Here is a 14,162-nt window from a genome sequence, read left to right as displayed (position 1 = left end):
GCATTGGTGGTATAGTGGTGAGCATAGCTGCCTTCCAAGCAGTTGACCTGGGTTCAATTCCCAGCCAATGCCGGGATGTGATGTTTTCTCCCCTGGGAATTGGTTTAAAATCAGTCCCATTGTATCAGTTAATCAATGGAACGAGAGAATCAATGTCCTGCAGGTCATTCAACACACAAAGGATGAAGAAAGGGGCGGGACTATACAATGAGCTGTTGGAGTTATCCTGGTATTACAATGGTTGGTTTATTTTTTTTTAAACTTACTTTACTTCCCTCTGCCTTTTAGACTCAGAGCCTTTAAGGTCAGAAGGGACCAATGTGATCATCTAGTCCGACCTGCTGCACCTTGCAGGCCAATAGACCCCACCCACCCACCCACTCCTGTAATAGACCCGGGAGGGGAGGCAGCTCTGTGCTCTGCCCCTACCCCAGGCAGCACATGGAGGCCCTCTGCTCCCCTCCCCCCATGGGTGTGCAGAGATGTGCCAGCAGCACTGAGGTGGCTCCCTGCCCACTCTGCCTCCGTCCCTCCGTGCTGCTCCCAGAAATGGCCGGCATGTCCCAGCATCCCCTGGGGCAGGGGAGTGTCTCCCTGCGCTGCCCCTGCCCCAAGTACCAAACTCTGCAGCCCCCATTGGCCAGGAACTGCAGCCAATGGGAGCTCTGGGGGCGGCGCCTGCAGGCAGCAGCGCACAGAGACCCCCCTGGCACGGCCCACCTAGGAGCTGCTGCCGCAGGGTTGTGTGTACCAGTCACTTTGGGAGCTGCACTGCCCGGGGTAAGCACCACCCCTCCTGCACCCCAACCCCCTCCCCCAGCGCAGAGCCAGCACCCCACACCCAAATTTCCTCCCAGAGCTTTGCTTGTCTTCCTTTCACCCAGAACTGTCCTTCTTCTCCTGGGCTGCAAGTAGCCACCCCTGGGAAGCCAAGAGGCAGGCACAGGATTCTACCTCCCAGCAGCCAACCGCACCTCCCCTGGCTTTGCAGAACGACTGGTGACGCTCTACTAACCCCACTTAGCCGCACTGAGGCACTTAGCTTCTGCCCAGCCTTCCTCAGCTCGACTTTCCTCTTTTTCCCCATTCCTGCCTCACTCCCTCCTTTGGCAAGTCACACAGAGGAGGCAGCAGGAAGAGCCGGCCGCCATAGGCCAACCTCCAAGGGCAGAGGACACCAAGCCACAAGGCTTCAAAAGGTGCCTGGCCAAGGTCCTCTAGCTTTCCCCTGCTGATGCTAAGGCATTTTCCCAGCTCATTTCATCACCCTCTGTCCTGCAGGGGTTGGGGTTATCGCAGGTGTTACCCAAAATTGGGCCAGTTAGTAAGTGTAGGGAGGACTAATGACCCACCAGAGTTTGGCAGAAAGCAGCACATTTATTATACTGACAGCTAAGCTCAAAATAAGCAGGGGGGGTGGGGGGTCACACTCACACTCGCAAACTCACGCTCCCAGGACAGGCACGGCACTGGAGATGTCAGGATTCTGCAAGGTAAGTGTCCCACAGCGCCGTGATGGACGGTGCGATGAAGGTAAGTCTCCCTGAGGCACAATGAAATACAATACAGAGAACCACTGGCCAGGCGGTCCGGGCAAAGGGCATTCACTGGCGGTACAAGCTTGTGAGTGCTCTCCTGAGCACAGGGCCCCTTCCCCTTTTAAGGGCCTGCACCTCATGGCCTGCGACTAGAGATGACTTGGCTGTATCCGGTTGGTCACACTCCACCTTGGGCAGTGTCCATGCTCTGGGTGTGTGATCGCTGCCTAATTAGAGTCCCAGACACCTTGTCTACCTGGGAGCTCTTCTGCTCTTCAACCAGCCCATTCATCCCACCAGCATTCCAGAGGGAGCGGGAGGGGAAAAGCCACTTCACAGGCATTCAGAGCGGGAGAGGAGACAAAAGTGGGAGCAGGGGAAGTATAACAGACCTTCTGAGCATAGAAATCACTGCTGCTCCTACAACAGCAGGGACAGGCCAGTAGGTGCTGGAAAGAGGAAGGTATCATGTTTCTACCTGGTTTTCGAACGAGGGACCTTTTGTGTGTTAAGTAAATGTGAGAAACTATTACACTACAGGTACTCTGTTGCAGGACTCTGCCCCTCACTTCATAAGAATGGCCATACTGGGTCAGACCAAAGGTCCATCCAACCCCGCATCCTATCTGCCAACAGTGGTCAATGCCAGGTGCCCCACAGGGACTGAACCTGACAAGTAATGATCAAGTGATCTCTCTCCTGTCATCCATCTCCACCCTCTGACAAACAGAGGCTAGGGACACCATTCCTTACCCATCATGGCTAATAGCCATTCATGGACTTAACCTCCATTCAGAAAGAGGAATACTTGTGGCACCTTAGAGATTAACAAATTTATTTGAGCATAAGCTTTCGTGGGCTAAAACCCACTTCATCGGATGCATGCAGTGGAAAATACAGCAGGAAGATATATAGATATAGATATACACAGAGAACATGAAAAAATGGGTGTTGCCATAACACACTATAACGAGAGTGAGCAGTTAAGGTGAGCTATTATCAGAAAGAGAAAAAAACCTTTTGTAGTGATAATCGGGATTGCTCATTTCCAATAGATGCATCCGAAGAAGTGAGCTGAAGCCCATGAAAGCTTATGCTGAAATAAATTTGTTAGTCTCTAAGATGCCACAAGTACTCCTGTTCTTTTTGCGGATACAGACTAACACGGCTGCTACTCTGAAACCTGTGAATATAATGTAACTAGAACATGCTTCATGCAAAAGGTCTCTTGTAAGGTATCATTACAAAGCTTATTATCTATTGTGTGTGTTCATCCTATTTGTATGAACCGATCATTCTTGTATCTGAAACTAGAAATATGAACTATAACTCTGAGATCCTGTTGTAATGATGCAAAGTGTGGGCCATTAGTAGTGGTTTGGACTCTTGATGGCTCCCATTAACCAGGACAATTGACTGGAGATGGCTCTGTCCTGCACCATCCGTGAGTCAGGCCAGGAAGAATGAAGGCTTGGGGGTCTCACAGGACTATGTCACCTGGTACAGGAATCCATCTTAAACCTGGGGCTCTTCCCCAGGAGAGAGACAAAAGATTCCTGCCTTGTACCAAAGCTGTATAAGGGGGTGGAACAGAAGGAAGGTGGCTGCAGTCATGAGAAATCCCCTATCACCTGAGCTGGTACAAGGGCTGTACCAGGTGAAAAGATTGGGCCCAGACAAGAAATAAGTCTAGTCTGCAAAAGAAGCTTATTGGAAGATCTCTGCGGGTGAGATTTGATCTGTATTGAGTTTTGTACTGTATTAGGCTTAGACTTGCATGTTTTTGTTTTATTTTGCTCTATGAAGAATACAAACTGCACAGAGAAGGAAAAGTTAATTCCTTGGAAAAGCCTCTGTGTGTTAGATGGGTGGGAGGGTGTCTAAAAAACACTTTCCTCTACTTTCCTTTCTCTGTATTCCTTCAGAAAATCCAAAGCAGGAAACAGAACCATTGTCTTCTCTGAGGCTTGAGCTCCGAGACCTTCAAATTATGAGACTGACACGCTGCCAGCTGTGCTAAGAAGGCCCAGTGAAATGTTTAGGCTCAGTACATATAGGATCCTCCTACAGCAGTGACTGGGGCAGGGAAGGAGCCAGGGGTGTGCTGGAAAAATCAGGGAGATCTGGTGCCCACAGACCTGTCCTGGCGGCTTTCACAGGAGCAAATAAATCAATTCTCCCTGCCAGTGAATACTGTACTGGAGCTAATGGCAGCACAGGGGGGATGTTTCCAAGCTGTGCACCCACTGCCACATGTTAGAACTCAATCTCCTTTCCCTAGCAGGGCACTTTCCCTGTGTATTGGGCAAAGCAAGTCGGGGAAGCTACATGGGTAACAAAAACCAGTGCTTCAGGCCAGGCTTGAACTCATAACCCCAGCAGTATCCCCCTTTAGGCCAACCAGTTGCACCACTGCAGGTGTTTTTCAGAGAAAGCTGGGAAGCGGCAGTGATCAGTCTCTGGGGTTCACACCTTTGCCTGGTAATTGAAAGGCTGATGCATCAAACCTAACTCAAGATGCGGCTTTTCAGCCATGAGACTCCAGGACATTTTAACAGGAAGAAAATCTCCTCGATTCTGGTTTAGTCCCATTTGACTCTTGCCCATCTTCTCCCCCCGCCTCCCCGCCCCGCCCCACCCCGTCTCTTTCCTTCCCCACTGGGGCCGTGCAGAGAGAAGCCCCAGTCAGTCTCTGTCACAGAGAGTCTGTATCCCATCAAGGGAGGGAGGGGTCGCTCTAAAACACTGATAATGGAGAGGGGAGGGGAGGGGAGGGGAGAGGTGTGTGTGATTAGGGGGAGAATGGATGGAGAACTAACAGTGGGACCCAGAGAGATTCCCCCAGATTGGGGAGATCCCCTGCTGCCCCCATCACCCAGCTGTGGGAAGAACAACTTGGGATTGCTTGGGGAAGCCACCTTTAAAAACACACGTGTAACATGCTAGTTACATTTTAATAAGACCAAAGCCTCCTCAAACCAACGGTCACAATCACTGGAATGGCTTTGCCTTGATATTTTAAACCAGCCGTAGACACAAAGCGAGTCAAATTACAGTTTCCGTTCGGAGTCAGTGGACACATAAGAATCCGGAGGCTTTTAATTCCTTAGGTTCTGCCGCCATTTCGTTTAATTCCTGTTCCGAGATTTATCGTTGTGCAAAGCAACGTTAGGCCCTTGGGAGTGTCCCCCGGGTCCCACCTGCTGCCCCGGTCAAGTTAAAAGAGCCCGAGGACCCCTGCCACCTCCACCACCAGCACAAGGGGGCTAAGGCAGTTTCCTGCCCACCCTCGCTCCATGTGGCACGTCACTCCCGGGAGCGGCTGGCACGTCCCTGTGGCCCCTGGGGTGGGGGATGGGGTCTCCACGTGCTGCCCCCGCCCTGAGAGCCAACTCTGTCAACTGTGGCAATGGGAGCTGCAGGGGTGGAGTCTGCGGGCAGCCGTGCTCAAAGACGCCCCCTGCCTTCCCACTTAGGGGCTGCTGCCAGAGGGGGGTGCGGGTTGCTTTCGGGAGATGCCTGAGGTAAATGCTGCACCCCTCACCCTCTCCTGCACCCCCAACCCAGACCCTACACCAGCACCCAAACTCTCTCCAAGACCCTGCCCCCCACACACCCTGCTGCAGCACAACCCCCTGACTGAGCCCAGCCCCTGCACCCAAACTCTCTCCTAGAGCCCAATCCCTCTCCCTCCCTCACCCAAACTCGCCCCCAGAGCCTTACACAGCTGTGGGGTGGGGCAGGACTTGGTCCCATTCTGGGAACAACCAAAAATTATACAAACCTGCCGCCCCTGTCCAGCCCAACCTTCTGCTGACGCACCTCAGCCCACACCTGTGCAGGGTTTGAAGCTTCCACTGCTTAAATTCCAGGACACTGAGGGATTTCAGCTCCCCTTTGCCCAGAGGGAACCTTCACCCCACTCCCAGCCAGGTTCTTGTCCATGGGATCACTGCAGGGAGGCTGGGTCCCTCGGTGTCTTTTCTCTCTCTACGACAGGCCAGGGTGCAATAACTGGGGCATCTGAGCACCCAGGACCTTCTGTGGGGCTGTCATTCCCCTTCCCCTTCTGTGGTCTCCTCTGTCATTGACTCCAGCCTTTTTTCTACCCATCGTCAGCACCATCCCAAGCAAGCTGCACTCGCCTCAAAAAGACAGAGAGTCCTGTGGCACCTTACAGACTAACAGACGTATTGGAGCATGAGCTTTCATGGGTGAATCCCCACTTCGTCAGATGAATGTAGTGGAAATTTGCAGGGGTAGGTATCAATATGCAGGCAAGAATCAGTCTAGAGATAAGGAGGTTAGTTCAATCAGGGAGGATGAGGCCCTTTTCTAGCAGCTGAGGTGTGAACACCAAGGGAGGAGAAACTGCTTTTGTAGTTGGCTAGCCAGGCACAGAATTCCCACTTCATTCATCTGACGAAGTGGGGATTCACCCACGAAAGCTTATGCTCCTGTACGTCCGTTAGTCTATAAGGTGCCACAGGACTCTGTCGCTTTTTACAGATCCAGACTAACACAGCTGCCCCTGTGATACTCAAAAAGATAGTGTCCCCTGGTGGGTCTAAATCACTAACCTCTCTCCTCTCTGAGCACTGAGTGCCCCTGTGTTTCCTTGCCTCTCAGTCTGAGCAGATGGGACCTTTCCCTCCAGTGCTGGAGGATTCGCCCTTCTCATCTACCCTTGTCCCAAGCAGCACAGCGGGTGGGAATCTTACATGTACCAACGGCTTGCATCCGATGAAGTGGGTATTCACCCACGAAAGCTCATGCTGCAAAACATCTGTTAGTCTATAAGATGCCACAGGATTCTTTGCTGCTTTTAAATGTACCAAGGTGACTTAGGAACAGAACCCCCCCCAGACCTTCCATGCAATTGGCACTTGCCCCTCACTGAGCAGGATTGAAACTGGGGCAGGGAGACTGCTGGGCCACATCCCCTCTGGGCATGAGCAAAGAGCAGCGTGAAAAAATGAATTTGGAGATGCTGGGGATTGAACCCAGGGCCTCATACATGCAAAGCATGTGCTCTACCACTGAGCTACATCCCCAGATGGTTGGGATTTGCTATGGGTCACTCTTTCCATGGCTGAACAGCAAAGACTCACTCCCAGTTTCCCTTCTATCTGTGTCAGTGGTTAATGAGGTGGATCTAGTTGTAGATTGTTATTCATTCCCCACCTTGACATTCCACACAGTCCCTTTCCCATGCAGATTCCCAGAACCTCGGTGATCCTGGTGGCGGGGGTTGGGGCCTGAGATTTTCAGGGTCCTTTTTCCCCTCCACCTGGAGTGAACTCAGCTTTTCCCCCATCCCAGACAATCCATGAAATAACAACAGGGGCATAAAGAAAGAGAGGAGGGAACATCTCACTGCCAGGGCTGGATGTGCCCAGGGCCCCCTGCTTGTCCATTGTTTCCATGGAATTTGGCCCCCTGCTTTGCACAAGGGACAGAGAAAGATCTTGCTGTTCCTGTGTCTGTGCAAAGAAAATTGTGCTTCCCTAGGAAAGAGAGGCGGGAAATGGCCCCATGATGGGACAATATCCTCAGGATTAAGACCTAAGGACTCAGGCTGAGAACTGATAGAACTGCACTCACCTGGGATTTAACAAATTGTCTTCCGTGGAGCAGGGCCAGATCCAGCGTTTTTGCCACCCCAAGTGGAAAAAAAAATAAAGAAGCTGCAATCAACTGCAGCTCTACCTCTGCTGCTTTTGGCAGCAAGTCCCTCCCTCTGCTGCTGAAGCCTCCCCTTTCCATTGATAGCTGGCCCTAGGGACCTGCTTGCTGTGCTGGTGCCTGGAGCCAGCCCTGCCATGGAGACACTGGGAAGATGAGGGAATCAGGAAAATACCAGGGATTTGTTTATGTTGTAAGTGAAGAATAACTGAAGCAGTTTTGGTTTAAAGTCATTTTTCCCTGACTGGGAATCGAACCCAGGCCGTGGCAGTAAAAGTACCGAATCCTAACCACTAGACCACCAACGAGGTGATGAGATTGTTTTTTTTCCCTCACTTATGTTACACTTTCTTAGGCTACTTTCTATCCAATTTCTGAAGCTGACCTATTGTCCATTCCCTGAGGGGCCAGGAGCAGAGTCCAGGAACCCCTGTACTCAGGGTCACAACCTCAGCCCAACCCAAGCCACTGAAACAAACTCAAATCATGCTTCCTCCAGCAGGATCACAGAGCAACACAATGGAAAACCCATCAGGAACAATCCTCCTCTGCCTTCATTTACCCCATCGCAACCCTCTCAGCAGCCGACTCTTGTGGGAAGGACACTGAGCTGATAGGAGCTCTGGCACAGAGACCAAAGGAGGGGTGTTGCTCCCCCTCAGTGAGAGCTGATCACATTCAGGAGGAGGGAAAGGCCATGGCCACATGATGGGGCCAGTATGTACCACAACATGGTTCTTTTATGTGGGATGACTCTGAACATTGACTGATCTCCACTTCCTTGGATTTGAAGAGATGTTGAGTTGTGCACTTAGGAGGCTGAAGCAATGTTATGGATGGTGACACTACCATTAAAGGGTTATTTAATGTTGTAGAAATTGTTAAAAACACTGAGCTTAAACTGGAACTGCCTGTTATTAAAGGCTGGTTTCCCCACATCAATTCCATAAGCTCTGCTAGAAACACCCTGGGTTCTCTCCTGCCTCAGTGGGAACTGCAGGGAATCGTCCCCTGCTGCCCTTGGCTCCAGGCTGGTTTTTCTGGGGAGGGGATGTGGAATTGATTTGTTTGCTGTTGAGAAGGGAGCCGGGCCAGTTCTCAGGGAACGAGAACTCCCAGCATCTTCCCAGCCCAGCCCAGGCTGCTGCCCTGTCCCAGCCTCTGTTCCCCTGGGGCCCTGCGTGTTTGACTCTAGAGCCGGCCGGGAGCAGCAGCTGAGGCAGAGGACAGCCTGGGCCAGGCAGATAAGAAGGAGTTTAGCCAGCAAAAAAGGTAAAATGGCAGTGGAGTATTACCCTGGACTCAATGGCATTTCTCCATTGGTCTCTGCTTTGGGGCAGGGACAATAACACGTCTTGCTGCATTCGTTATTTCAAAGGTCAGCTTAGGATTTTCATTCTCACACACGGTGCACAAAGCAGGACTCAACCTTTGGCGTAAACTAAACAAGCTGCTCCGAAGAAGTGGGGATTCACCCACGAAAGCTCATGCTGCAAAATGTCAGTTAGTCCAGACTAACACAGCTACCCCTCACAGATTCTGGCAGCCACAATGAACATTTGGTGTGAGAGCTCAGACATGCCCCTGTCCCAGAGGGACGGGGTCATCTGTGTGGGGACTGGACCACTGACCTACCCGCTCCTAACTCCCAAACTTTCAGTAACTCTATTATCAGTGCCTGTGACTGTTATTTAAACCACAAGAAAAACCACACTGGGCCAGACGAAAGGCCCATTTAGCTCTGAATCTTGTCTTCTGACAGTAGCCAATGCCAAGTGCCCCAACAACCAGTCAATAAGGCACCACTAGGAGTTGAACCTTAGGATCTCCTGTTTACGAAACAGATGCTTTAGCCAGCTAAGCCATGGTGCCTGTGGGTAGCTATAACACAGTGTCTGCCCACACCTGACTCCCTGCCATCGTCGCCGGGGCCTGACAAGCTTTGCTTGTGTTTGGATTCTGCAAAGCAGAGGAGAAGGTGACATTTCCCTTACAAGTTGTGTGTGAGTAAATCTTTGGCCAGGTCTGCACTACAAAGTTGTTTCAGCAGAATTATATTGCTCAGGTGTGTGAAAAACACACAACGCTACCTTGGTGCACACACTGCAATGCCACATCTGGCGACAAAACTGCCCTGTTTTGCTGACAAAATAAAACGACTTCAATGAGAGGTCTAGAGCTTTTTGCAGCAAACTTAAAGTGACAGAGGAGACGCTGCTGTTCATTATATCACCATAACTGGCCTCCTCCAGTATCCCACAATGCCCGCCGTGAACTCGCCTGCCCTGCATTCTTGCTACAGAGCCATGGGCCCCTCCCATTTCATCGCTCTGGGAAGTTCTGACAGCTGAGCCTGCTGCTCTGCTCCGGCAGCCAGGAGCAAATCACTGCCGTGGATGCTGCTCTCTTCCGCCCTGCGAACACAGAGTAGGCGGCAGGGGCTTCCTTACAGTGTAGGGGGGCCACTGGCATCCGAACTGTGACACGCCCATGACACCCCTTCCCTCGAGGAGGCTCTTACCTTCTAAACAGGGACGTCTGTTTTCTAGTAAAATCACTAAAAGGGAAGGAGAAAACTCGAAAGAGGTTCCCCCTGGCGCTCACGTACCTGAACCGCAATACTCTCTCAGTCCTCAAAGAGAGACCTGGAGAAGGAGACTTGCTGAAGCAAAGCCACAGGGGTCTCTGAGGTTTCCCTGGCCCCTCACCCGTGTCCTGCCTGGCTGATGTCAGCATCTCTCTGTGAGGTCACCACCTCCCCACCACCTTTGACCAATAGTCTCCGGTCCTGCAAAAGGCCTTTGTGATGTCACTGCCACACCCCTCCCTTGCTGTGCCAATGTCCTGCCCCTGGCCAGCACTTTGGAGGTTTGAGCAACTCCCTGTGGATCACCCCACTCAAGGAGCGTTCGTTCTAGGAAGCAAGCCGGCTAGACAGGAAAACATCAGATGCTGCTCCCAATGCTACACTCAGTTTTTCAGAAATTAGTCGACTTTATGGCCAGAAGAGACCATTAGAGCATCTAATCTGACCCCCTGCATATCACAGGCCTCCTGTATGACACAAGAGCTACTTTTGGGGCAAACACATTCCAGAAAGGCATCTAGTCTTCATTGAATGACATCAGGAGATGGGGAATCCACCACTTTCCTTGGTAGCTTGTTCCTGAGGTGACTCATCCTCGCTGTTGAATTTTTGTGCCTTTTTGTAATATGAATTTGTCTCTTTTCACCTTCCAGACATTGGGTCTTGTTATGCTTTTCTCTGCTAGATTAAAGAGCCCTTTAATACCCAATCTTTTCTCTCCATTAAGGCCCTTCAACACTTCAATGAAGTCACCTTTCAATCTTCTTTTGATAAGCTGAACAGGTTGAGCTCTTTCAGTAGCTCACTAGAAGGCATTTTTCTCCAGCCCTCAGAACATTTGGTGGCTCTTTGCTGCCCCAGCTCCAATTTCACACCATCTTTTTCAAATGAGGACACCAAAACTGGAGGCTATTCCAATATCAGTCTCACTGATGCCGTGTCACCTCCTGTGATGTTATTGACATAATCTGTAACTGTATAGATCACCGTTGGGACCACTGTTCTATATTTGCAGCCAATATTGTAGAAAGGTTGTCGTGTAAGGGGTCTATGGAGAGGTTATGATTGGCTGATTATAATGATGCTATCTCTAGATGTGTATCTTTTTTGTAGTTGACGTTATGAATATTGGCTCTATGCTGCCCGTATTTCAAACTTGTGCTCTGCTTCCGGGGAACACCCCAGCCAGACAAGTTGATGTCACTTCTGCCTAGACTGCTTGAAGGCCCATTAAGGACCATCAGCTATACAATCAACCCATTGAGAGGAGGCAGATACGCCTTGTGCCTCAGCAAGGTATGCAGGGACCTGGCTGTGGACAGAACTCTAAGGTTTTGCTATGCCACGTGCTGGATAGAGTGTCCTTGGGACAAAGAAAGCAAAGACCACATGGCAAGAGACTATAAAACGCTGATGCCTCGTCTCCATCTTGTTTTCAATCCTGCTTCATACCTCTGGAGGGACTTTGCTACAAACTGAAGCTCTCTATAAGGACTGAATGGCCTATCCCAGCTGTGGATGGACTCCAGAGACTTGATTTGAACCTGCAGTTTATTCCATCACTGCTACAAGCCTGAACCAAGAACTTTGCCATTACTGAATGTGAAGGGTTCAAATCCATGTGCATTTTATATAACAACCTGGTCTATGGATTGTGCCAGCTCTTTTCCAGACCCAAAGTCCAGAATATGGTCAAGGGACCAGAAGCCTAGCAAATAGTGATCAGCTAAGAGAAAGCTGGGGAAACAGAAAGCCTTGCTTGCTAAGATAGGCCTGGTCAGCAAATTGCCAGGTGTTGGAGCTAAGAACTAAATAATTGTGTCTTATTCAGAGTTGCAGATTGAACAAAGAATCCCTGTTCCTATTGTGTCAGTCCCTTCTGTAGGGAGACGTTCTTCCCACAGATCCAACTTTGAGTTTATGAGAAGTTGGCACATGTCAGTATAAGATATGGCATCCTTCCACCTCCCTTCCCAGAGACCAATGCCTGCCTTTAGACACACAGAAAACAATCTTTATTGCCATATACTTTCACTGTTTCTTTGCTTTAACCCCTAAGAATATACCTGTTGGACAATCAAAAGAGTTGCTCCATTCCTGTGGACCCCAAATCAGAATTCAACATAGATATTTTATACTACTAACATTTTATCTAAGTATTCATTAAATGTTAACTTTCTAACTTGAGACCATAAGTGGAAACATTATGTAACCTGTTAACCATTGGCTACTGTGCTATCTTGTCTTGCTGCAAAACCTATCCCAGGGTGTGGAACTGCCTTCCCCATCACTTTCCCCCGCCCATGGAAAACCTATATATTCTATTGTAATCAATTGATTGGCAGTGTCTCTGAGCTTAATAAGCCAGGTGACACTCTGCCAGCGCTGTGTGTAATAAACTCCTCTGCTTGACCTCTACACGGTGTAGATTTATGTCCTTCACAGACACCTGCTAAATAAAGAGGAGATTCAGCATCCAGCACCCAGTGGTGCCTGGCTGAATGTGTCTCCTCTCCCCACAGCTTGGTGATCTTTTGAGGAAATGGAGAAGACTGCCTTTGCCTAGCTTTACATTACTTGCAAAAGAAACAGGTCTTTTTGGTGACACGTGTTGAAAGGAGCCACTAGATGAATGCGGAGACAAGAAAACATCCCCTAACTGAACTTGCATCTGTGGATGCTGAAGCCACAACACAGAGCACTAAATGCTATATGACCACGGCTGGTGTCAGAAGAGTCTCTGCCAAAGCCTTTTCCCATCAGCAGGGGCCTCTCTGTGCACAGAACTCCTGGTAGCGTGATGGCTGCAGGCAGTGGAGAACTCTATTTCGGCATCTCTTTGTCTCTTTTTTGATGAACATCTGCAGTGACTGTTAAAAGGCCTCTGGATAGTGGTCTTTGGGAAGAGCTGTCTGAAGAGCCTTCCTAGTAACCAGGAAATCCTGGCTTGGCCTGACAGTTCTTCCTTGCTGAACCTAGTGTCTCTGTTGGCTCCTTTTTTGTATCTCTTTTCTTAAAAAGAAAAGACTTGTCAGCAGAATCCTTCTAAGTGGTGGTTCAAGACAGAGAGAGCCTTCCTTGCGGCTGAGTCTTGGTGCCATGGGGCATGTCTCACCACTGCAGTGCCTCCTGTTGGCCGTCCTGGCAATTAGCTCTGGTCCCCCGGTGCGCCTTCATCTAGTGGCATCTGGCTGCCATCTGTTCTATCATTAGGACCCATGTCGCTCTCAGGACTTCAATGTCCTCTTATGGACACAGCCCTCTGGCTGTGCCCCACTCAGGTCTCTCCCCCCTTCCAGGGGGCAACTGTCCTCTACCCAGATGCTTGCCTTAGTGGCCAGCTGCAGTCCAGGGTGTAGCCACCTGTGTCAGCGGTGACTGAGGCAAAAGGGGTGCACCTCCAGCCCCACCATCTGTTTCCCTGGACCACTTCCCCACAGACCTAGCACCCTCCTCCGCCTTTTTATCAGGGCCTCAGTCTGGCAGCAGTCGGCCAGGAGGTCACTCACGCTCCCCTTACCCACCCAGCACTACTCTGATCATGGTGCCCTCCCTTCAGGGGCAGCCAATCCTCCCTCCTCAAACTCCAAGGAGTGACTGACTCTTGCCATGCTGAGCAGCCCTTTATATATGGGCTGCTTCAGCAAGCCTTCTCCTGATTGACTCTCCCAATAAGCCCTTTACTGACTGGCTGAGTTCTGCGCAGCCTCTGCAAGGTTGCCTTAATCTTTCTCCTGTTTGTTTGGGGCAGCCACCCCACCACACTTGGAAAGCGGCAAATGAGAAGTCTGGAGCTGAAGGAAAGGTTACCATGACTCAGAACTGAGCTGAGGTTGCTGCGACTGAAACACAGATCACTAACCACTATATGATCACAGTGGCTGGTGGGAGAAGCACATGTTAGAAGCCCTCTGTCAACTCAGCTGTGGCTTTCTGTGCACGGAGAGCCAGGCACCTCAAGGTCTGCAAGTCTTGAGGGAAATGGGGAACGTCTGTACTTTGGAATGTGCAGGCATTGTCCTGGACCATCAAATGGAACAGTTGTAAACTCCTCTTTGAGGCGGGTGCCATGGCTTAGTTGGCTAAAGCACCTGTCTAGTAAACAGGAGATCCTGGGTTCAACTCCCAGTGGTGCCTTGTTGCATGGCTTTTGTCTCCTCTGCTCACATTTTCCTGTGTCGTCTTAGGAAACAGAAGAGACCTCCCTTGGTATGCAAGTAATTGCTTGCTAAGGAAAAGGCTTCTTTGGAGAGAAGCATTGGAAAGAATCAAATCACAAGCCTGGAGTTGATGAAAAGGCTGCTGTGACTGGCATTGGCATGGCGGTTGCTTCAACTGCAATTGCTGCAACA

At 50.4% G+C, this 14,162-nt stretch overlaps 4 non-coding genes across 4 annotated transcripts; 2 read left to right on the top strand and 2 right to left on the bottom strand.

Annotated features, from left to right (window-relative positions):
• On the top strand, nt 1–72 carry TRNAG-UCC. The gene has a single exon. It is a non-coding gene; the product is annotated as a tRNA-Gly (tRNA).
• Nucleotides 73–6,520: 6,448 nt separating this feature from the next.
• Nucleotides 6,521–6,592, bottom strand: TRNAA-UGC. The gene has a single exon. It is a non-coding gene; the product is annotated as a tRNA-Ala (tRNA).
• Nucleotides 6,593–9,020: 2,428 nt separating this feature from the next.
• Nucleotides 9,021–9,095, bottom strand: TRNAT-CGU. The gene has a single exon. It is a non-coding gene; the product is annotated as a tRNA-Thr (tRNA).
• Nucleotides 9,096–13,873: 4,778 nt separating this feature from the next.
• TRNAT-AGU lies at nt 13,874–13,947 on the top strand. The gene has a single exon. It is a non-coding gene; the product is annotated as a tRNA-Thr (tRNA).
• Nucleotides 13,948–14,162: the final 215 nt, after the last annotated feature.

This window comes from Mauremys mutica, unplaced genomic scaffold, assembly GCF_020497125.1.
Source record: "Mauremys mutica isolate MM-2020 ecotype Southern unplaced genomic scaffold, ASM2049712v1 001329F_np12_obj, whole genome shotgun sequence".
Lineage (NCBI taxonomy): Eukaryota > Metazoa > Chordata > Testudines > Geoemydidae > Mauremys > Mauremys mutica.
Note: the sequence above shows the minus strand (reverse complement) of the source record. Positions and strands in the feature narration are given on the sequence as shown.